Below are 23,434 nucleotides of genomic sequence, written 5' to 3' on the forward strand. Positions count from 1 at the left end.
TTTTCTAAGTGACTGTTAGCACTTAGGCTTGTATTAGTTACTGTGGAGGATACTCAGGAAAATATGACAATGTTGTTCATCTCTCTGACTTTCATAACATAAATACGCCTTGAAGTCAGGGGCCTTTTTCTACCTTTTTTCCTAATTAATTTTTTTGTATCTGTCATGTATGTAAATGATTTTAGAAGGATGAGGGAATGGGCAAATGGAAATAAATTATTTTAGTAAGCATGAGAGAATGGGTAAATGGAAGAATGATCCTGATCTCTAAAAGAATACAAAATGTATCTTTCTCTTTTAAGTAGACAGATAATTATTGAGTGGCCCTTGAGGAATAGAATGAACAATTTCTCCAAAGGCCTTCATATTCTGAAAAGTAAAATGATTTGTTAATAAATATGAGTCTCTTCTCAGAATATTTATCCAACGAAGACGTTTCAGGATACAAATGAAATTCTTAGTCTTGTGTATCTGGCGTTATCCGTATAATTTCAATAGTCATATTTCAAAAGTAGGAAACATTCAGAAGGCCATACATAAATGAATCTTGAATTCTACAAAATTATTGTAATGAACAAAGATGGAAATGGTTTTTATTCAACTGAATATGTAACATTATTAAGCCACATATTATATTAATAAATGCTGATAAGTTTGGATTGCTGAACATTCTGTACCCAGAGATCTCTGGAAGTATCCAGTTGCCACAACATTCCATAGGGATTTATGAGCACTTAGAAAACTATACAAAATGCACACCTTTTTTAAAAGTAAACTTTCATCAATAATATAATGAAATGATTGATGATATTGTTACTTTCAACTAAACCGTGTTTGACAGCTGTAGAGTGAACCAAACATTTATTGAACACACTATATAATAGACCTCTATCTTTGGTGATACAATAATAAATAAAATCCCGAAGGTACTCATATTTCAGCTAGTAAGAGAAGACCCAGGCACTTGCCACCTTATTTGATGCCAAAATATTTTTAAAGACAATATCATACCATAATAGTAGTTATGGCAATTACATTCTAAAAGCATGATTTAAAAAATGATTTTGGGGGACAGCCATGTGCTATAATCACCTTTGTCTACCTTTACCTTGAATTTTACAGCCGATCTGCTAATGGCTCATGGGGTTGGCTCCTAATCAACAGGAATTTGGTCCCTTTGGTCCTTCCCGTAATAGTCTTACACTCTCTTCTTTGTTCCTCTTTGCTTTTTGTTCTTCCTTCTATCCTTATATCTCCTCCTTGTTGGTTCCATGGTACTCTCTTTACCATGTAGGTAGGTTCAGGGTACTCTTCTTTTTACTATTGATATTCCTTCTCAGCCATGGTCCACCAACTGGCCCAAGGACTCTATGTCAATAAGCCTTATAGCTGAGACACTACCTACCTTCTTTCCAAGTCCTGCCTTTGGGGTATATGCAGGGATATTTAATTTTATGATGCTGAAAACCTCATCTTAGTTTTACATGAATATCTTATTTCTACTATAATTTGAATGTGTGTTTTTTTTCTGACAGTAGAATGACATGACTTCTAAGTGAGAAAACATGAAACTAGATTTCTCTGATTCAGGAGTTCCATTCTGCACTTACTCGAAACAACCAAATGTTTTACTGGCATCTGGGAGTAAAGCCAATGAACACATGTGGTCAGTTTCTTTATGAGTAGGATGAGGGGATTTGAGTTAGATGATTTCTCAGGTTCTTTCTAGCTTTAATTTTCAGAGACTCTTTAACTCTGATTCCTAGGGAAGAAGGAACTGTATTGATTTGAATTTCAAGATAAAGACATTCTTTTCAGCCATGCAACTTTAGAATTAGATGGAACTTATAAATTATCCATGCTTATCCTCTTATTTTATATACATGGAAAAGGAGGTCTGAAAGGAAATGACCTGCTCAAAGCTATACATCAACTGAGTCCAGAGCTGAACTTGGACTTGGGCTTCTTGTCTTTATTCTACTGGCTTTCCTTTATCCCAGGGAAGACAGCCTAGAGGAGTGCCCCTAGAAGTAAGTGCTAATAATTTCCCACAAAAATCTAGTGCATTCACACATACTAAATGTGGGGTTTTGATTTAAATGCTCAGCTGTTGTAAAAGCTATCAAGATCAGCTAACTTGATCTCCTGCTTATTGGTGGACTATCCAGTGAACTACCCAAGCCTGAACCTGAGCCTGAGGTGCTCATTTTTTTGTTCTCACTTTCCAGCCACCATGTAGCCCTTGCTGGAAAATACTCTTACACCACCACAAAGGTGTACTTAATTTAACTTTACAAATCTGCTTTTTCTATATGTACCTCCTAACTGTAGCATCATATTCAGTATCTCAAACCTAGGAAACATTTTATTTCATTAAACATTTTGGAATTAAGAAATGCCTTCAAAAAGCGTTTAAAGAAATCTTGGAAAAGACCTAACACTCTCCAGGTAATACTGATGGATTTAATCAAAGAATGCCTAATGTATGTTGAAGAGACTCCTTCAAACTTGCTTTACCAGTTTCTCCAAAATTTTCAAGTGATCATTATTTGCTTCCATTTCTTCTGAAAATTTGAAGTGATAACACATTTCTTGATGAGATTATTCTGAAGAATTATGGAGAAAAGGGAACTTTGAAAGTTTCAAGGCATGTTCATTTTTACTTGGAATCATAAAAGCTGTAGACACAATTCTCTTTGCAGTTACATTTCTTCCTCTCTAGCTACCATTTCTAGATTTAAAACCCTGGAAAAAGTATAATTTCACCAGCCATCACTAGTACCCAGTGTCAGCAGCTCATATAAAACCTGGGAAAATATAGTTAGGATTAAAGAAATCTGTAAAACTGTGAAATAAGGCCGTAGCATGTAAAATGCAATTCCTTTTACTGAGTACATAATTTATTAGGAAAGCTCTTTATTTGTAGGAAATCTGCTTGACACCTTATCCTTGACAACTGCTTACTTCATTTTAGCAGAACAAAAATGGATAAAATGTTTTCCAGTATGGGAATTCATTAATTTCTCAATAAATATCTTATGTCTATGCTTTAGACACACTCTCCAATTCTTTTCCTACAACCAGTCTCAGAGCTAGAACTGACAGGGGTTTATACCCACTCCTGCCCCATCTCCACCTCCCTCCTCCCCAAGCACCACTGTTCTCACTACTGAACTCACTGTTGCAAGTCATGAGGATTTGGCTTTTGGACTCCCATTCCCATTTAGTTTCTCTTCTCTCCGAGTTCTGTGAGCCATGTCTAACCTTGCTGTAAGAGGGTTTTGGTCTTTTTTCATGGTAATTTTCTCAGGAAAGCATCAATTACCCACAATTTTTGGCAGTTTTGCCCTTCATTTTCAAAACCGTTTTGCTAAAGACAGTAGAGAGGAGTCAATGTCAACAGCACTTTTGCTTGGAGAGAGCCCCTTGTTCTCGTAGGCATACACTATTCTTGCATTTCTGAGCTGTCCGACACCCTAAGACTACAGAATCTTCACAAACTCCTTTGGCTACATGTTGGGAGGGGCTTTGCAAGTATCACAACTTGGGTGTGAAGATCAGCTTAGTTCTTCTAAGGGTGTTATTTTTTTCTAGTTTTCAATGCTCCATTTAGTTTCAAAAAGGGAATGTCCTGATTTGCCCTTTTAAAGTGCAGCTCTGAGCTGTTATATCATACTGTCACCTGTAGAGTTTCCTTCTATTCTGGGAAGAGGGTAGGAAAAGCCTCACTCATTCATTTCAGAGATAAAGCTACCACTGTGGGGTGAGGCAGGAGAAAAAGTGGGGAACAAAATATTATGTGGCCATTGATCAGTAAAGGAGAACATGAGAAGAAATAGAGGAAAGGGCTCACTCAAGCCTATAGGTAGATCTGGCTTTTGTTCTGATGGAAAGACCTGCGAGAAAAGATGAATAGTGCTCACTCATCCCCACTTTTGACTTTGAATACCTTTCCTTCTTGCTCTATCACAAATACAGATTTACTTGGATTCTAACAAAGGATTTTCATGATTGATCTGCTCTCAGTATTTAGAACAACTAATGAAAATACAAATCCTATAAAGAGTTCTAGGCCTGCTGGCACCATCATGTTGCCCTTGGTGTTTCAATTCTATTCATACTGACAGCTCCATTTGTAGTCAAGGGGCTGGCACAGGCCAGTGACAGGCTTATTTCTTTTCTTTTCTTTTCTTTTCTTTTTTTTTTTTTTTTTTTTTGAGATGGAGTCTTGCTCTGTTGCCCAGGCTGGAGTGCAGTGGCACTATCTTGGCCCACTGCAAGCTCAGCCTCCCGGATTCAAACCATTCTCCTGCCTCAGCCTTCCAAGTAGCTGGGACTACAAGCACCCGACACCAAGCCTGGCTAATTTTTTTTTTTGTATATTTAGTAGAGACGGGGTTTCACCGTGTTAGCCAGGATGGTCTCAATCTCCTGACCTTGTGACCGCCTGCCTTGGCCTCCCAAAGTGCTAGGATTACAGGCATGAGCCAGCGCGCCCGGCCCAAGCTTATTTCATGGTTGCTGAGAAGAGTTTATGGGTAGAGGGTAAATGTTGGGGGATGAATGTTGGTTAACAAAGTTCATGATCTCATAAATGTATTTAGAACTTTGCACCTGGGGCAATGTGTCCCAGAGCAAAAACCTAATTTGCTACTTCCTAAGTTATTTGCGTAGAGTTTGTGTTTTAAAAAAGCAATCAAAACTCAAATCTTTAAAAACCCTGGTTTTAAAATTTGTATTTTCATCACTTTTCCTAAGTACTAATAGTAGGTCAATCAGAAAATCTTTCATTAGAACCCAAGTGAACTTTTATTTGGGGTGCAGTATGAAAAAAAAAGGTATTCGAAGTTAAAAGGGAGAGTGAGTTAGAAAGCACCATTTGTTTTCCTTGTCATGTCTTTACATCTGAACAAAAGCGAGATCTCTACAGTATTTCATTTGCGTTCCTTGTTTATTTTCCTTACAAAATAGACTACATGTCTCCTTGGATATTACAGTCCTGGATATAAGAAAAATTTATAGAGCACAGACTGGTCACAGTCTTAATTATTACTATCATCATTATCATTAGCCATCACAGATAGAACATTATTGTGAGCTAAATAGAGTACTATTTTATATATCTTATTTAATCCTAATAATAATGCGTTGACCTATTATTTCCACATGGGCTCAATGAAGTTGAGTACCTCATTTAACATGATATGGCTCCTAGGTAACTGAACTGCAGTCCAAGATTCATGCTGTCAACCTGCATGGAATCTGTTTCCTAATGAAAAAATAGTTTAATATGTATTTACTTCTGACAACACAGACCAAAGAGAAAATGCTGACATTGGTTGTAACTGTGGTAAACTCAGGAGAAATTTTGAACCAACCGTGCCTCTTCTGACTCACAGAAATTTCCCTGAATCAGTATTGATTCTTTCATACAGGGAGTGGAGTAAATGAAAGTAAGAGCCAAGAACTAGGAGGTATTTTGATCATCCTTCAGCTGGAAAAACGTAATTATTATTAGTTTAAAAGTAACCCAAAAAGTTTCATTAGTTGAAAAATCATAACTTCTCAAATTCTATAAATACTTAATTTTATGTGTTTTTTTTTAGTTGCTTCTGTTTCTTTTCTTTTTCCAGGTTGAAATTGCCTTCTTCCTCCCTAAATTGTTCTTTTCTATCATGAAAGATTTTCAACATAAAGATAAAAATATGCAATAATGTAAAAAAATCTCTGTACCTTCTCCAATCGTATTCTCTCCCTCATTTCTCAGAGATAACCATTACTGTAAATTCAGCATTCATTATTCCCATGAGTGATCTTATACTTTTTTGTCTATAGGTATTCACATACTTTATAGAGTGCTATTTTGCAGGTTTTAAAATTTTATGTAAATAATTTTAAATTTTATACATTCTGTTTCTAAACACTGCATTTTTGATATTATGTTTTTGAGAATCTTGCCTATCAGTGTACAAAGTTCATTATTTAAAATGGTGTATAGCATTCTGTATAAACATGCCACAATTTATGGGTCCATTGTCATGTTTACAGATATTTATGTTGTATCTAATTATTATTATAACTAGTGCTGTAATGCACATGCTTTTATGTACTGGTATGTAAGAATTTATCTAAAATTGATGTCCAGTAAAATTGCTGACTGGCATCATAGAGCATGTGCATCTTTAATTTAAGAGCATATTGCCAAAATGCCCCCAGCCTGAGAGTGTTCTAAACACACAAAGGAACTTCAGGAACCAGAAAGAGGATCTGGTAAAGAAGGTTGACTTAATGTGTGGGTGTGAAGGGCATACAGTGCTGCTTCCTTTCCAGGAGCTTTCTGCAGTAACAATTATTTCCTTGTAACCTTTAACACTTTGGCAGGTTGAAATCTGAAGCTGAGATTTCTGTTATATTGAGCTTTACTCTTTCAATTTCCTCTCTCCACAGTGTGAAAATATTGTGTTATATATTTAGGGCTCTGTGGAAATCATGCCTCTCAATTAGGTCTGCTGTTGACCCATTCGAGAAGTGAGAAAGCAAAAGCTTAGACAAAACGGTGCTTCTCAGAATTCAGTGTGCATAGGAGCCACCTGAGGATCTCATAACATTGCAGATTCCTGTGCAGTAGGTCTGAGGTGGGCCTTAGAGTCTCCAGTTATAACAAGATCCCATGTAATAATAATGCTGCTGGTTGAAAGATCACACTTTAAGTAGGAAGAGGATATCCTAGAGGAAATAATGATTTGCCAATTTTTAAGCTTTTCTGGGAGTTAATGCAAACTATTTTAAATGCCTTACCTTTTTTTTTCTTCAAATAGCAATAAATTATAAAATTAGAACATTTTAGGATTAACTTCTTTCAAATCAATCCTTATTATATTCTTGATAGAAGTGGAAATAAATTGTTCTGTTACAACATATGAAATCTATATCTTTCAATCTCATTTTTGGTGAAAGAAATAAGTGTGAACTGATTTAGAGCGCAGTCATATGTGAGTGCTGCATGAACTCTTGGGAGGCTCTGCATCACATTAGGAGAGAAAACTGATTCTTCAGTGCCATGTACTATGCTGAAATAAAGTTACAGGAAGAGCAAATATTTAAATATAAAATTAAAAACATAAAAGAAGTACCAAAAATACAAAGGAAGATTTATCTGTTCTTGTAGGGGAAAAAAAAAAAAGTCTTTCTGAAGATAAAGGCAAAGGCAAAAATAATAAAGGAAATATCAAAAGATTTAAATATATAGACATTTAAGTCTTGAGATAAAAATAAAACAAAACTGAAAGAAAAAATCCCATTTGAAGAAAATTGCAAAATATGGCAAAAGAAACTATTATAAATCATAAGGGAAATATGAAAATTACAGTAGAAAAGTGTACATAGAATATAGAGATAGTTTGTAAACAAGAAATACGAATAGGTAGTAAATGTGAAAATTTTAATCTTATTAAACTAAAAAAATCAAATTTAAAAAAACTCACAATTTTAATCTATCAAGTTGGCACTTGTTTTCAGTTATACTTTTCTTTTTTTTTTTTTCTGGCTTGTCCTTTCTGCTTTTTTATTCCCTCTTCTTTGAAGCACTTCATGCCTGGGATTTATTTCCCTCCCAGTTCCTCGACTGCCCCCACCAAAGTTTTTTCTCTAGGAAGAAGCTAATCTCAAAATCAAAAAATGTAACTTCTTTGCATTTCTTGTTTTCTCTCATTCTCTTTTATTTTAGAAAAATAAAAAGTGCTTTTATTTTAATCCCAGGTAGGGAGCAAAACTTGGGTGGACTGTGTACTTCCCAAAAAACCCAAATATGTATACTGTTATTGTTTTAGATAATCTTGCCAGGACCGGGTGGGCAGCCAGGCAAGGCTGGAATGCCCAGCTCATTCTCAAAGGAAGAGACAGAAACCAGAATGTGGGGCTTTGGGCTAATTATTCAGACTCCCTGAGCACTAGTTTCTTTAATAAAAAATGAAGATAGAAATATTTTCTTTATAGTATGGTTGTAAGAATGACGTAAATCAAATATGATGATGTATATAAGACATCTAGTGTGGTACTGCTGCGTGGCTGGTATCACATATGTGTCATTATATTATTTTGAAGTCTTTGTGTACTTGAACATTGTCTTTTAATTCATTTCGTATCCCATAGCAGCTAGAATAGAGCTAAAACAGTAAAACATGGTGTGTATGAAATTTGAGGTCATCCAGCTTTCTCCTTCCTCTAGAAGGAAAGAAGAGAAGGAAAGCGATATTTGGAGGAGAAGAAAGCTGATGGGGGGAGCAAAGGAAGGAGGGGAGGCAATTGCCCAGGAGCATGTCTGCACTGAGGGCATTCGGCAAGATGGCAGGAGCTTGGAGTGTGCAGTACAGTCTCAGGAGTTACTGCTTTTGTTCCTAGTCTTCCTGGTGCCAAATGCCAGATGACATGTGTCGTGAATGATGCATCCTGTTCATGTGTCTGAGAAAGATAGAGGGTCTATTTCAGAAGAGGGTTGGCATACCAGTCCTGTCTCTTAAGGCATTTAACAAGGAATATTAGTACAAATCAAGTGGACATTAATGGTCAAAACCGCCTGACTGTACTTTTTTCTTTAAACTAAATGCCAAGAATCCCAGTAGTAATATCAGACTTAAGTAAAATGCTTCAGAGTGGAGAAAGCTGGAGTGATTTTTATTTTTAAACATGGAATTCATTTACTCTTTTAAATACTAAATTACTTTTCTAAATAAATATAGTACATCCAGTGAGTACAGTGGTTGACCAGAATACGAGATAGCATCCTAATTGAATAGAGACACATTCCTGACATATCAGTTATAAAAATAGTTGGTCATAAGTCTTGGTAATACACCTGACTTCTCATTTAAATGAGCTGCCTTGATCTCATTAGTATAAATGTACTTCCTACCCCACTCCCTACAAAAGAACTGGCCTCTAAAGAATAAAATAATAACCACTCTTTCTAAAGAATTCTGGAAAATTTTGCTGTCACAAAAGCCACGTAGCAAAGACCTATAACAAACTCCTTGGTGCAGAAAACCTGTGAACGTGCATTTTTTTTATTATTATACCTTAAGTTCTAGGGTACATGTGCACAACGTGCAGGTTTGTTACATATGTATACATGTGCCATATGTATACACCCATTAACTCATCATTTACATTAGGTATATCTCCTAATGCTATCCCTCCCCCCTCTTCCCACCCCATGACAGGCCCCGGTGTGTGGTGTTCCCTAACCTGTGTCCAAGTGATCTCACTGTTCAATTCCCACTATGAGTGAGAACATGCGGTGTTTGTTTTTTTGTCCTTGTGATAGTTTGCTCAGAATGATGGTTTCCAGCTTCATCCATGTCCCTGCAAAGGACATGAACTCATCCTTTTTTATGACTGCATAGTATTCCATGGTGTATGTGTGCCACGTTTTCTTAATCCAGTCTATCATTGATGGACATTTGGGTTGATTCCAAGGCTTTGTTATTGTGAACAGTGCTGCAGTAAACATACGTGTGCATGTGTCTTTATAGCAGCATGATTTATAATCCTTTGGGCAAATACCCAGTAATGGGATGGCTGGGTCAAATGGTATTTCTAGTTCTAGAAGCTTGAGGAATCGCCACACTGTCTTCCACAATGGTTGAACTAGTTTAAGGTCCCACCAACAGTGTAAAAGTGTTCCTATTTCTCCACATCCTCTCCAGCACCTGTTGTTTCCTGACTTTTCAATGATCACAATTCTAACTGGTATGAGATGGTATCTCATTGTGGTTTTGATTTGCATTTCTCTAATGGCCAGTGATGATGAGCATTTTTTCATGTGTCTATTGGCTGCATAGATGTCTTCTTTTGAGAAGTATCTGTTCATATCCTTTGCCCACTTTTTCATGGGGTTGTTTGGTTTTTTTCTTGTAAATTTGTTTAAGTTCTTTGTAGATTCTGGATATTAGCCCTTTGTCAGATGGGTAGATTATAAAAATTTTCTCCCATTCTGTAGGTTGCCTGTGCACTCTGTTTGTAGTTTGTTTTTTTATTCTCTGTGGAGTTACTAGCTCTGCACTGGACAAGGACCAAGGCTTTTCTGGGAAGAGGTCTGGGACCACCTCTGATTTCATGGTTGGACCTGCATTTCTGCTTGTGCTGGGTCAGGTGTTTAAAAGATTAGTCATCAGAAAGGGCAGCAAGATAGCACCCCTTTCTTTGTTTCATTTTCCTTTTTCAGAAGCTGGTATCTCATCCTGGATATATGGAAAGAGATGGGGAGGCAATTGCTTTGGGCATGACAGTGGGAGAGAGCCATGCATTGAGCTGACTGCAATACAAGCTCCTGATTCTTCTCTGCCTGGAAAGCCCACTGTGCTCACCTACACCCCATGTATTTCCACTCTTCCTGCTGATACCACTTGTCATGAGCTCATTCTTCTCACATGCCATTGGTTTACACTTTGCTCTCCCATAGGCTCTGTGTCCTTCATGCTGTTCCCTGCTGGCCATGTTTCCTTGCCACACTATAGCACACATGATCCCATTCACTTGTGGTCTCTGTGCTGTAGGGACCACAGGATGCACTAGAAGAAAATGAGCTTTGTTTCAGACAGAAACCACAGCTCTCCTTCATCACGTTTTGAATGTGGGGCTTTGGGCTAATTACTCAGACTCCCTAAGTGCTAGTTTCTTTAATAAAAAATGAGGATAGAAATGTTCTCTTTGATATTGCAAATATCAAATATGAGAATGACATAAATCAAATATGATGTATGTAAGATGTCTAGTATAGTATTGGTGCATGGCTGCCATCACATATGTGCCATTTTATATTATTTTAAGGTCTCAGTGTACTTGGACATTGTCTTTTAATTCATATTAGCTAGAATAGAGCTAAAACAGTAAAACATGGTGTGTATGAAATTTGAGGTCATCCAGCTTTGTGCTTTCTCATTGTGTGGCTTGAGGAAATTCCTTAAACTATCCATCTTATTTTTAGCATCCAAAAATTAGCAGAATAATAAGTATTCTGTAGAGTTATATGAAGGTTAGATGTGATATGCATTGAGGTAATTAACAAAGAGCGCCACCTAGTAAATCCTCAACAAATATTGGGGTTTGCTCTTCAGAACAAGCTGAGTGAGATCAAGCCAGGAGTGACTGTTTGTGCAAGTGAAATCTGGCCTTCCCCTCTCCCCAGAGCTCAATTCTCCTATGTAAGATCAGGCGAGTGGGGAGGGGGACGCATTTGGGGATGCCATGGGCTGAAGCTCAAGGAACTGTGAGGACTCGTCCAGGCCACACAGGGAGCTAATGGCTGAGCCTACTGAAGTCCTGGCTGTTTCACAGTTCCCTGGGGGCTGACCTCTCTGCCACCTTTCATTTCTGTACCTTTTGACCTACAGGAGTGCACAGCAAGGCCTTTGACAAATAAACAGTGGCCTAGATATTAAACTGCACCTGAAGCTGGTTATGCAGGTTCACTTAGCATTTGAACCAAGAGCGGAAACTCAGCTATACTCAGACTGCAGAGGGATTAACCCATTCTCAGACTCAGCCTGTGAATTATTGCCCACTTAGTAAATAGAAAAAGGGAGGGACGAACTAAATCTCATTCAAAGAAGCTCAAACGTGTGTAAATTTTTTTTTTAAGTAAAAATCAAAAAACAACAAAAAATCAGAAAGAAACAAAACAGATTTGGGTATGCAAAACAATTCCAAGTCACCTTTCTGCCGCTATGTCCCACATTAGAAAAGGAGAGAAGATGATGGATGACGGCAAAAAGCGTCCACCTCACTCCTCTGGCCTTGATTAGTTTCAGAAGGAACAAAGTATCATTTTAAAATATGCTAGTTACTACTAAGCACCTGCTATATTTAATGTGCTGTTTTCACTGAGCAGCCAGGGACAGGTGATGTGGTACTTGGAGAGAAGGAGAGAGGTCCTTGGGATATCTGTGGTGCCTGGCTGTCCCTGTTTGCCTGGGACTGAGGGGTTTCCCAGAACATGAGACTTCCAGTGTTAAAATCAGGCAGACGAAGGCAGTGGTTACCTTAATGATGTCATGAATACTTCATGGAATATGATGTTTCTAATTTTCTGAGATCGTTAGGCACTAACTATGTGGTAGTCAAAGTAAGATTCTAAGAGCCTAGAGTAAAGAATAGCCACATTAGGGTGGATGACTAGAAAGACTTATTGATAGGTGCCTGTATTTGGAACAGACAGAGGGTCAGCATTAAGATGCTCAGGACAAAGGAAAGCTTGAGCAAAACTGCAGAGAGGGGAAAGCACAAAGCATCCACAGGCACTTGGATTGCACATGTCGGCCTGTGCACGTGGGCACACGCACACACACACATACACACTCTGACCATTCTCTGTTGTTGCCCATTTCAGCCGATGGCACAAGCATTCATTCAGATCTCAGCCAAAAACCTCAGAATCATTTCCAAATCTTCTCTTTTTTGTCTTCCCCCACTGCACTCCATGTACACATTAATCCATTTGGAAGCTTTACTAGTTCTCCATCCAAATAGATCTGAGATATCATCTGTTCTGCCACAGCCCTAGATCTCAACACTGCCATCCCTCACTTAGACAACTCTACCCTGGACTGTTCTCTCCCATGGCTGCTTTTCCAGCCCTCTGCCTATTCTGCACCAGAGGCCCGGGTGCTCTCTGCAAAGCACAACCTGGTTACACGCTTTCTACTTTACAGACTCCTGTTTAAAGCTCTCAAATAAGTTCTTTACCACGAAAACAAAATCCAGACTCTTTTCTTGTCCTGTCGAGGCCTTGCACCATCTGGCCCCATCTGCCCCTCTAACTTTATTACTTTTTTCTCTTATGGTGTAACAAATGATCACAAGCAGAGCAGTGTGAAGCAACTGCCATTTATTAACTCACAGCTCAGTATGTCAGAGGTACAGCACGGCATGGCTGGGTTCTCTGTAGGGCATTGCTATGGTTTGGGTCTGTGTCCCCACCCAAATCTCATGTTCAGGTTTAATCCCCAATGTTGGAGGTGGGGCCCATTGGGAAGTGATTGGATCATGGGGGCCATTTCTCATGAATGGTTGAACACCATCCCCTTTGGTGCCGTTCTTGTGGCACCTCTCGCCCCTTTTCTTCCTGCTACAGCCACATGAAGTGCTTGTTCCCCCTTTGCCTTCTGCCATAATTAAAAGCTCCCTGAGGCTTCCCCAGAAGCTAAGCAGAAGGCATTATGCTTCCTGTACAGCCAGTGGAGCTGTGAGCCAATAAAACCTCTTTTCTTTACAAATTACCCAGTCTCAGGTATTTCCTTCTAGCAGTGCAAGAAGGGACTAATACAGTCATCATGAGCTTGAAATCCAGGTCTTGGTGGGGCTGAGTTCTCTTCTGGAGCCTCTGGGGAAAAATCCACTTCCTATGCCATTCTTTTTAAAAAAATTTATTTATTTATTTTTTTACATTAAGTTGCAGGATACAGGCACAGAATGTGCAGGTTTGCTTGGGCCGTGGTGGTTTATTGCACCTATTAATCTGTCTACGTTTTAAGCCCCACATGTATTAGCTATTTGTCCTAATGCTCTCGCTCCTCTTGAACCCACCGCCTGACTAGTCCTGGTGTGTGATGTTCCCCTCCCTGTGTCTGTGTATTCTCATCATTCAGCTCCCACTTATGAGTGAGAACAGATGGTGTTTTGTTTTCTGTTCCTATGTTAGTTTGTTGAGGATGATGGCTTCCAGCTTCATCCGTGTCCCTGCAAAGGACATGATCTCATTCCTTTTTATGGCTGCATAGTATTCCATGGTGTATATGTACCACATTTTCTTTAACCAGTCTATCATTGATGGGCATTTGGGTGGGTTCCATGTCTTTGCTATTATAAATAGTCCTAGCTCATTCTTATTATTGGCAAAAATCAGTTCCTGGAAGTTGTCGAACTGAGACTTTTGTTTCCTTGCTGGCTGCCAGCCAAAGGGTCACTCTCAGCTCCTCGCTGTGTGGCCTCCTCCATCTTCAGGTCAGCAGTGGTGCACTGACTCCTCATGCTCTGAGTCTCTGACTTTCTCTTCTGCCACCAGCTGAAGAAAATGCTCCACTTCAAAGGGCTCCCATGATTCGGTCAGGCCCATCCAGATCATCTGTCTTGTTAAAAGTCAGCTGTTTCATAGAATATAGCCTAATCATGGGAATAAAATGCTTATATTTATAGTTTCTGGGATTACATGCAGGGTGTGTACATAGGCAGAGGGAGTGAAAATCTTATAATTCTACCTACCTGTCATGTTTCAAATGTCTTCTGAATTTTTCATTCACTACATCAGCCAAATGGGGCTTCTTCCTGCGCCTTGAAAAAGCCAACCTGATTTCTACCTCAGGACCTTTGCATTGGCTATTCCTTCTGTTCAGATAAAGTTTTTTGCTGAGAAAGCCTCCACAATGAGACCTTTCTAACAATTTTATTTACGGAGCTCCCCTCTGCCACCTCCTGGAAATTCATTTGTGTAGTGAGTTTCCCAGCACTAGCTGCTAGGTGACTTTTACTCACTTACTAGTTTCTGTGTTAATTGTCTTTCCCTTAACTCCTCTCCACACATGCACCTGAGAGAAAGGACTTGTCTTGTTCATCATTGCATCCCCAGTGCCTTGGTCAGTGCTGGCACGAGCTGCAGATTGACCCCACAAATGCATACATGTTCTGCAGAAAGCAAGGACACCAGCTTAGGTTAGAAGAGGCATAGAAGTGCCTTGAGCAGGAGGCAGATGCAGTATTTTAGCTGTAGCTAAAGTTTTGAGTGACTGGTTAAGAGCTTGAATGCAATGCTGAGGGCAGTGGGTCTCTCTTGGTGACTCTTAAAGTGCTGGATAACATGAGAGTAGCACAAGAGAGCTCCAGCTGCAGGTGACCCTGCAGCACAGCTCCCTATGTTTGGGGAACACTGAGCCTTGAGCCTATGGAACTTTTTTTTTTTTTGAGATGGAGTCTTGCTCTGTCCCCCAGGCTGGAGTGCGGTGGCCGGATCTCAGCTCACTGCAAGCTCCGCCTCCCGGGTTTACGCCATTCTCCTGCCTCAGCCTCCCGAGTAGCTGGGACTACAGGCACCCGCCACCTCGCCCGGCTAATTTTTTGTATTTTTTAGTAGAGATGGGGTTTCACCGGGTTAGGCAGGATGGGGAACTCTCTATCACTTAGGATGGGGTGACCTAGAGCACCTACCACATCCCCACTCTGCCTCCCTGATTTCCAAGGGGTTATAAAACGAATCTGCTTTCCTACTCTATCTTGTCCAGAGGAATGAAGGTTGAAAAGATCACCTTAGATGTGTACGATGCTAGCTTAAAGGAGAAAACAAATGTACTTGCAGTAACAATCATTCAAGTTTAGTTTCCAGATCCGTGTAAGGGAACGGCAGAGCACGCACAAAGTCACGCTTGCCTTCCTTCCTATCAAGCCTCAGGGTGTGCCTCCTTCCAGACCTCAAGCTGGACACTGTGGATGTGGATGTAAGTTTCCAAATCTGCAGTTCATTAAGTCCTTCCTTTGTTATAATATTATTTTTTTAAAATCCCTGATGGTTTGTTGTGAGGAAAAAAGAAATTCCCTATGTGACACATATTGGGTACATGTGTGTAATAAACTTCAGGGTTTTAGCACCCCTTAGCAATTACATTTCTTGCTATATCAGCTGTTTTAACACATTTTCTTCTCAGTTATTTGGATTTTAATTGTACTTATGCCTAGACACTGGCATATGGTATTAGGCTCCAAATTTTGAATAAAATTTATTTATGTCATTTATTGTGAGATGCTGTTTTTCTTCTCCTTTCCTACTATTTTTCCAATAATTTTATGGAACTTTTATTACTGGGGGGATATATTAAGATACCTTTAGCATTGTGAACCTTGGATTCTTGCTTAGGCAAGGCCAGTGTCTAACACATACAAAACCATGTCACCTGCCAGAGTTTGATATTGTATGTTTACATATGTGTGTGTATGTAAGTGTGTGTGTGTGTGTGTTTATAAAAGTCACTAATGGCTTTTATTTAAGTTCAGTGGGTGAATGACTTCAGCTATAAATATTTCATTCATAGGATTACTCATGTGATACAGAAGACATGTGGTCTTGTAGCAAACTTTTAGCTGACTGAGTCCAGATCAAAGTAAATTAAAGAAAGTCATACCTATTTAGGAGTTTTAATGGTAAACTAGGAATTTCCACTCTGTTACCTCCTAACAAACTGAGATTTCACTTATGTGAAGTGACAGGAATTTCAGGGTTTTATCCCACTTAGGAGATCTTGCCAAGATTGTCTATGTCCCCTGGGCTTGAGACCAAAATACATAATTAATTCTTTTCCCAGGCCTGTGGGAGTACACACAACTTGTCATAAAACAAGCTACTGGCATTCTTATACTTTGAGGGTACGTGTTTCACTAGGAAAACTGAAGAAGAAGCTATTAGTAGAACTATGTTGATCTTCTTTCAGAGGAGGGAAAATTGAGCCTCAGGGTGAAAAGGAGAAGGTTCAGAATAGCTGATGTGTCTGCGATAATTATGTTTACATGGGTAAGAGGTGTCAAAGTGACATTACTCTTGAGACTGATTTGAACAGAATGTTGCAAATCACTTTCAAGATTTTTTTTGGACTTCCTCATATTTTTGGAGGTTGGAGTCAGGATTACTGGCTTTGGTAATTAATCCTTCCCAGCCTGCATTCTTTGCTACTGAGCATAGGAGTGGTTCAGAGGCCCAACCTGCTAAATCAAGATAATGTTTGACCTCTGGAAGCAGAAGCCTTTTCCTCACTTAACCGGAGAAACCAAATCTAGGAGTACAATTGGTAAAATCAGCAGAGTTCATATATGAAGAACTAGAGAGGGAATTTAGAACATCTATTTTGGGCATTTAAGGGTATTTTGAGAGTATAATATAAAAAGTTATAAACTTGGAGGAGAAAGTTAGTTGGGCAGTTGTGTGCGAGTACTGACAGAGTCCTTAAAGCACTGTCATATTTTCTAGGAAATCATTTCTTTCAACATAAACTTATCAAAGTCGATCTTTCATGGCTGCTGTGTTTGAATGTTTATTTGCCAAGTAAGGCATTATATTAATATCACAGCTATGTACAAAGAAATTCCATTGGTTTGGTTTGGCCAGAGCCAAAATATTTGTGAGATTAATTTGCCCAAGGGACTATCATTATCATTGTGTTACTTTGCAATTAGTTATAAGGCCTTTAGACAACTCTTCTGACTCTAGCAGGGTGATGTAGATAAAAATAATGACTTTGGTTTTTGTCAACAAGTGGGAATAGGATAACTTTTCTTTTATGAAACCAATTAAGTTTTATAGAATGTAGAAGGCCATAGTGGGCCCTTTTTAAAGAGTTAGGATCAAAGGGACAGTGTTCTTTAGCACTATCTGACACTTTGCACAGAATAAAGTCATCCCTTGGTATCCATGGGGATTTGGTTCCAGGATTCTTAGATACCAAAATCTGTGAATGCTCAAGTCCCTGACATGAACTGGCATCATATTTGCTATAACCTATGCACATCCTCCTATATTATTTCAGTCATCTCTAAGTTACTTATAATACCTAAATACAATGAAATGCTATGTAAATAGTTGTTATACTGCATTTAGGGAATAATGATAAGAGAAAAATCTGTACCTGTTCAGTAAAGATGCTTGCATCCTTTCATTTTTTTCAAATATTTTTGATTTGAGGTCAGTTGAGTCTATGATGTGGAACTCACTGATACAGAGGGCCAACTGTATATACTTTAAAAAATATTTGAGTGAGTAAAGGAAGTTAAATGGTGATTTTCTGTTGTATTAAAAAGTAATTTTGTTCGTCATTCAAACAGCATAAACTTGAGATTTTTGAGACTAGAGAGAAGGAACATTTTGATTAAGTTTGTCATTGTATTTTTCTGACTCCACAAATATGAAAGCCTTCCTATTTATTTGAGTTTAAAGATCAGTCTGGGGTAAGATGAGCCCAGAGGGGAAGAAACATCTTCTGTTTTGAAAAATAAACAATGCATTAGCTATTTTCCCTGTTCACTGCCACCCCACATCTGGCCTCACAGGGCAATCTGAGCTTCTTCTTATCATGGCCCTTATCACTTTGTCCTGTAATCACTGGGTTACTTTGGCTGTGCTTCTAGATTGTGCATGCCTTGAGAGCAAGGCTTAACTGTATCACCTGGCTCTATATTCCCAGGGTCCACTTAGTGCCTGGAGCATACTAGGAGCTCAAAAATAGAAGACTGTATGAAAGATTAAATAACAGAATTCTCAAAGTGCTTTTGAACTATGGCATCCCTTCGGTCCTTGTGTGTGTGGTGTGTATCTCACCCAAGATGTTACCTCATCTAATTGTGTTTTTTTCTTTATTATGTCTAGTTTAAATTTAGTTTGGCATTGACACACACCCACCTACACACACACACACACACACACACACACGCACACACACAAACTTGTACCTCATATACACATACCACAACAGCTATGCACAGCATATATACTGTCTGATTTTTAGGCTTTAAAAGCAAAACTAACAACTTTCAGACTCTTCTTTCTCAGCAGTCAAACCTTTCTGGTATCAGACACCTGAACTCTCTGTCAGTGAAGTTGTAACCTGCAGGCCATCTTTAGATTTTTTGTTTTTAAGATTCAGCTTGAGAACATAAACATTGTTCCTTAGTCTCAAATTCTTTGCTCAATTACACCTTCTTTCCATGGCGGTTTCATTCTTGGGCAACTCTCAGGAGCTTTGTCTTTAAAGCCTATGAGTTTTGGAGACTCAGTGAAGGTCAGTAAAACTCAACCGTCAAGACCAAAACAGTTTTCCTTTAGGAAAACTTTAGTGTTTGCTCATTTTGACGTCAAAAGCCCTGGGTACAGAAGAGAAAAAATGCAAGATGATTTTTTCTTCCTTCTGTGCTATAGCACAGCATGAACTTTAGAGGGAGGATTTGCAAGTTGTTTAAGGTCTAAAATATTTGCTCCCTGCCTTTCTAGTACACGTGTTTGAGGCTGAGAATCTTATCAGCAGATAAGGGCAGAGAGGCTGCCATCCCACATTCCACAAACTCACTTCCAGATGGTTTGGAGACTAAGGGGTGAAAAACTCAAGCTCTTCAATCAAGCCAAACAACCCACACCTTTATTGCCCCATTTGTTCAGCAGCCTGTCAGGGGGCTCCTAACATCTCAGAATCAGCCATGAGGGCAGCTGTTTAATTAACTCTTCAAGGCGCATTTTGGTGGGGGCACTTCATTTTTTATGAAAAACAAATTGAGAGCTCCAAGGTTTTTGGTCTTTTTTTTTTTTTTTTTTTTTTTTTTTTTTTTTTTTTCCTTTAGTGGTTACTGTTATCTGGAGCTTCTGGCTCAGTCCAAATAGCAACAATGATTTTTTAAAGCCATTTGATCTTTTGTTATTTTTTTTTCTTTTCTTTTTGTTTCCCTAAATCAGTCTGGCTATCTGACTTGAACATGGAGAGATTCCTTTTCCTTGGTGCCAGGAAATGATGGTATTTTTCTGGACTGTTTTGTATTTTAGTTGTAAAAATACCAAAATTGCAATATTAACTGCTTATAACAGAGACAAGGTTTCACACTGCTTTGTCCCAGGTTAAAATTTTGGTTGTGAATCATTTTTGGTCGACTTAATTCTAATACAGATTTCTTTGAGAACTTACTGCAAGACGCCCCTATGCGCAGTACTAAGGAACATACGGAAAGAGAAAAGAAGGTCCCTGCTCTTGAGAAATTTACAGTCCTACTTCCTGGGAAAATATATAACCACATTTTTGTTATTTTAAATGTGTTTGAAAATATTTTTTATTTAAAGAAGAGTGCAAAGATACTGCACAATGCTCCCATATACCCTTCACCTGGCTTCCTCTGATATTAACATATAATGTTGTTATACAACCATGATATCAACACAAATAAATTAACATCAACACAATACTACTAACTAAACTATAAGCTTACAGACTTTAAGAGTGCTATGGTCTGAATGTTTGTGTCCCCTCAAAATTCATATTTTGAAACCCAACCCCGAAGGTGATAGTATTAAGAGGTGGGGCCCTTGGAGGTGACTAGGTCATGACGGTTCTTCCCTCACAGGTGGGATTAGTGTCCTTCCGAAAGAAGCCTAAGGGAGCTGCCTACCCCTGATGTTCTTTTGCCATGTGAGGACACATAGAAGGTGCCATCTATGGGGTATAGCCCTCCCAAGACACCCAATCTGCTGGCACCTTGATCTTGAACTTCCCAGCCTTCAGAACTGTAAGCAATCAATTTATGCTGTTTATAAATCACCCAGTCTATGGCGTCTTGTTATAGCAGCCCAAACGGACTAAGACACCAAGTTTTTCTGCAAATATGCAATTTCTGTTCCAGGACCCAATCAGGATCCCACATTGCATTAAGGCATCATATCTCCTTCATCCCCTCCAATCTATAACCATTCCTTGTTCCTTTCTTGTCATCCACGACCTTGGCATGTTTAAAGGGTAGCAGTCAGGCGTTTTGTAGAATGCCTCTCTATAGTCGTCCTGTCACTGCCTACTGTGAATCAGCCTCTTTCAGAATGCTGTCTGAAGACAAAGTGCAAAGACTTAGAATCATATAGATTTAGAGTAAAAGCTAAAGTAGCACCTCATTTTTAAAAGGTAGAAAATGAGATCCAGAGAATTTAAAAAAAAAAAAAAATCTTGCCCAGAGTGGGACAGTTGACTTGAGCTAGAATTAGAATTCAGGCCTTCTGACTTTCAAGGCAGTATTGGAATTATGTCTCTTTCCTATTTGTGGTCCATAGTAATTTAATTCTGAGGAGAGTCTGACCTCCAGAGTGTGCTCCTATGATGCCCAGAGACAGGCCCCATGTGCTTCCTGGAGCCCACAGCACGGAGTCTGTGTTGCAAGCACTTATGGAACTGAATTAAATTCTACTTCAGAGAATCAAAATGCTGGGAATGGCTAAACAGGTTTCTTTTAGATAAGAGCTAACACTGCTGGGAGAGTTAAGAACTGAAGGTCTGAGTGAGGTCGAGAAACCAATGGCCGTATTGCCTGCAGCAACCTAAAATGCCACTGGCAGAGCCATAGCTTTTGGGCAAGAGGCCTCGGATTGCTTCTTGAGCAGTGGGCAATGCTTCCCAGCCTAAGGCAAATCTTTTTTGTCACCCACAATCCTACAGGGAAGGATCTATATGGTCCCCTGATCCTAGAGCACTTTCTGCCCATCTCAATCCTTGAGACCTGAGGACACAGAGTGTGGCACCCATGATTTCTTGCTGGCTCTGTCTACAATCAGTCTCCCTGACTTCACAGACCAGGCAGGACCTAACAAAGCACTGTTGACCTCAGACCTCAGGGTGTAGTATACAGAATTAATAATTAGGTCACACAGTGCAATCCTGAGCCATCAAGGGTCCTTGGGGAATGTGTAATTCTGAATCATAGAGTGTTCCAGAAAGCAAGCTCATGATTCATCATTCATGATTGGAAATTTACACTTGGTTCTCAATATTTTGTGTCATCCTCTTGGATATAGAAAGGTTTTTCTCTTGGCACCCTCTTTTGGCATCTTCTCAACGTCTGTCAGGTACAGAGTACATTTGCCTTGTGCTTTGGAGCAAATGCAGAGCACACAGGGGACTGGCCTGGGAGTTAAGAGTCCTGGGTTCCAGCTCCAGCTGTCCCACTGATTATGGGACTTAAGAAAAGTAGCTTAACATCTCCATTTCATGGTATCTCACAGCTGTGCTCTTATTAAGTTCAACTAGATTGGTGGCATTTAAACTAGATACTAAGATGGAACTTTAGGGCCTGGTTGAGATTGGGTTATTGAAGAGGGTCAGTTGAATCTTTTGCTGCAGAACCTTTTTTAAAAGTTAGAACAATGGTCCAAGTGATCTACTGCATTGTATTAAAAAGTGACGATTCTGCCATTAGTCAAATGAAACTGGTTTTATGTACCAGCTCAGGAACTTACTAGGTGTATTCCTGAAGCAAGTTGATTAACATTTTTGAATCTTAATTTCTTCATCTTTAAAGCAGAAATAATAACTATAACTTCGTGTGAGGTGATGCTTGAGAATTAAATGTGCTATGAAATAAAATATGCTTTTCACAGCACATGGTACATTTTATTATCTATAAAGGTCCTTCCACCTGTAGTATTCTGTGGTTGTAAGGGCTGGACCTGGGGAGGAGCTACTGGAGCATTGCTACTATGGTTGCCATCTTTAGCACTGTAAAGGTAGTTTCTACACCTGAGCTGTCAGATGCTGGCAGGGCAGAGTGTCAGCTCATCCTGAGAAGCAGAAGAAAGTCAATGAAGGCAGTTCCCCCAAGGTCATCATAGCTTGAGAGTCTGGGAGGAGGCAATAACACATTTCCTTATTCCTTTCAAAGTTCTTGCTCCCCTCCTCCTTTTCTTACCCCAACTACACAGGGCTATTCTAGGTCTATGTATTTCAGGAGTCCTAATGAGGTGCCTCTCATACCTTGCCATTTTCAGGCAGCTTTGACTAGCCGCCTGGATACCAGGACAACCTAGCAATTTAAGAGCTATAGTGGATGAGGCTGGAAATAGAGAAGCCCGAGCTGCAGCAGGGTGAAGTAAGAGTGGGGAATTCTGTTCCCTCCTTCATAAAAGAGAAAGGCTAAAATGGCTAAAAAATCACACACATAACAACCATTCTCAGAAGACAAGAAACCAGATTTTCTGACTCTTGCACCATAGTGTGTCTGGAAAATACAGAAGAATGGATAATCTTTTAAGGAGCAAATAGCCATCTTCAGTGGACATGGAGTTAACAGTGGGCTTTCTTCATTTGTCAGAGCAGAGGGGCTGTGCAGGTTGCCTGGCCATGATTCATTTTGAGCTCAAGTTCTATTGACATAGAAATAAATTCTAAGAAAGTAAAACTGTCAGCTGCACCAGCTTCTGAGGCAAAATGCAGCCCTTGTAAGTGCCTTTAGATTCCAAATGACCAGTCACCTTTTCTTTTCCTACAGTACACAACACTCTAGAATTTCAAAGCAGGTCTTCCTGAATACAATTTTCCAAAGCTGGGACATTTTCCTTTTTTAACTATGATGCTACGAAGTAATTCCATGGCGCAATTATTCCTGGAACTTACAGTCTTCCACCCAAAGGGTGCCTATTCTGTCACACTATAATGCATAATCTTTGTAAAAACATAAGTGCAGATTCATGTCTATTTCAAAGAACCTCACATTTCCTCATATCTTATGTCTGGGGAAAAAAGGAGAAAAATGCTTCATGTGTTAGGTTTTGCTCAAGTTTTCAAACAAAAAATGTTGTCTCAGCTTCAAACACAGGATAAAGGAAATGCTTGTCTCCAGGAGCTGACACTTCCCTGGTCATATTTCAGATACAATTAGCCTCCATTGATGG

This window comes from Macaca nemestrina, chromosome 13 (assembly GCF_043159975.1).
Source record: "Macaca nemestrina isolate mMacNem1 chromosome 13, mMacNem.hap1, whole genome shotgun sequence".
Lineage (NCBI taxonomy): Eukaryota > Metazoa > Chordata > Mammalia > Primates > Cercopithecidae > Macaca > Macaca nemestrina.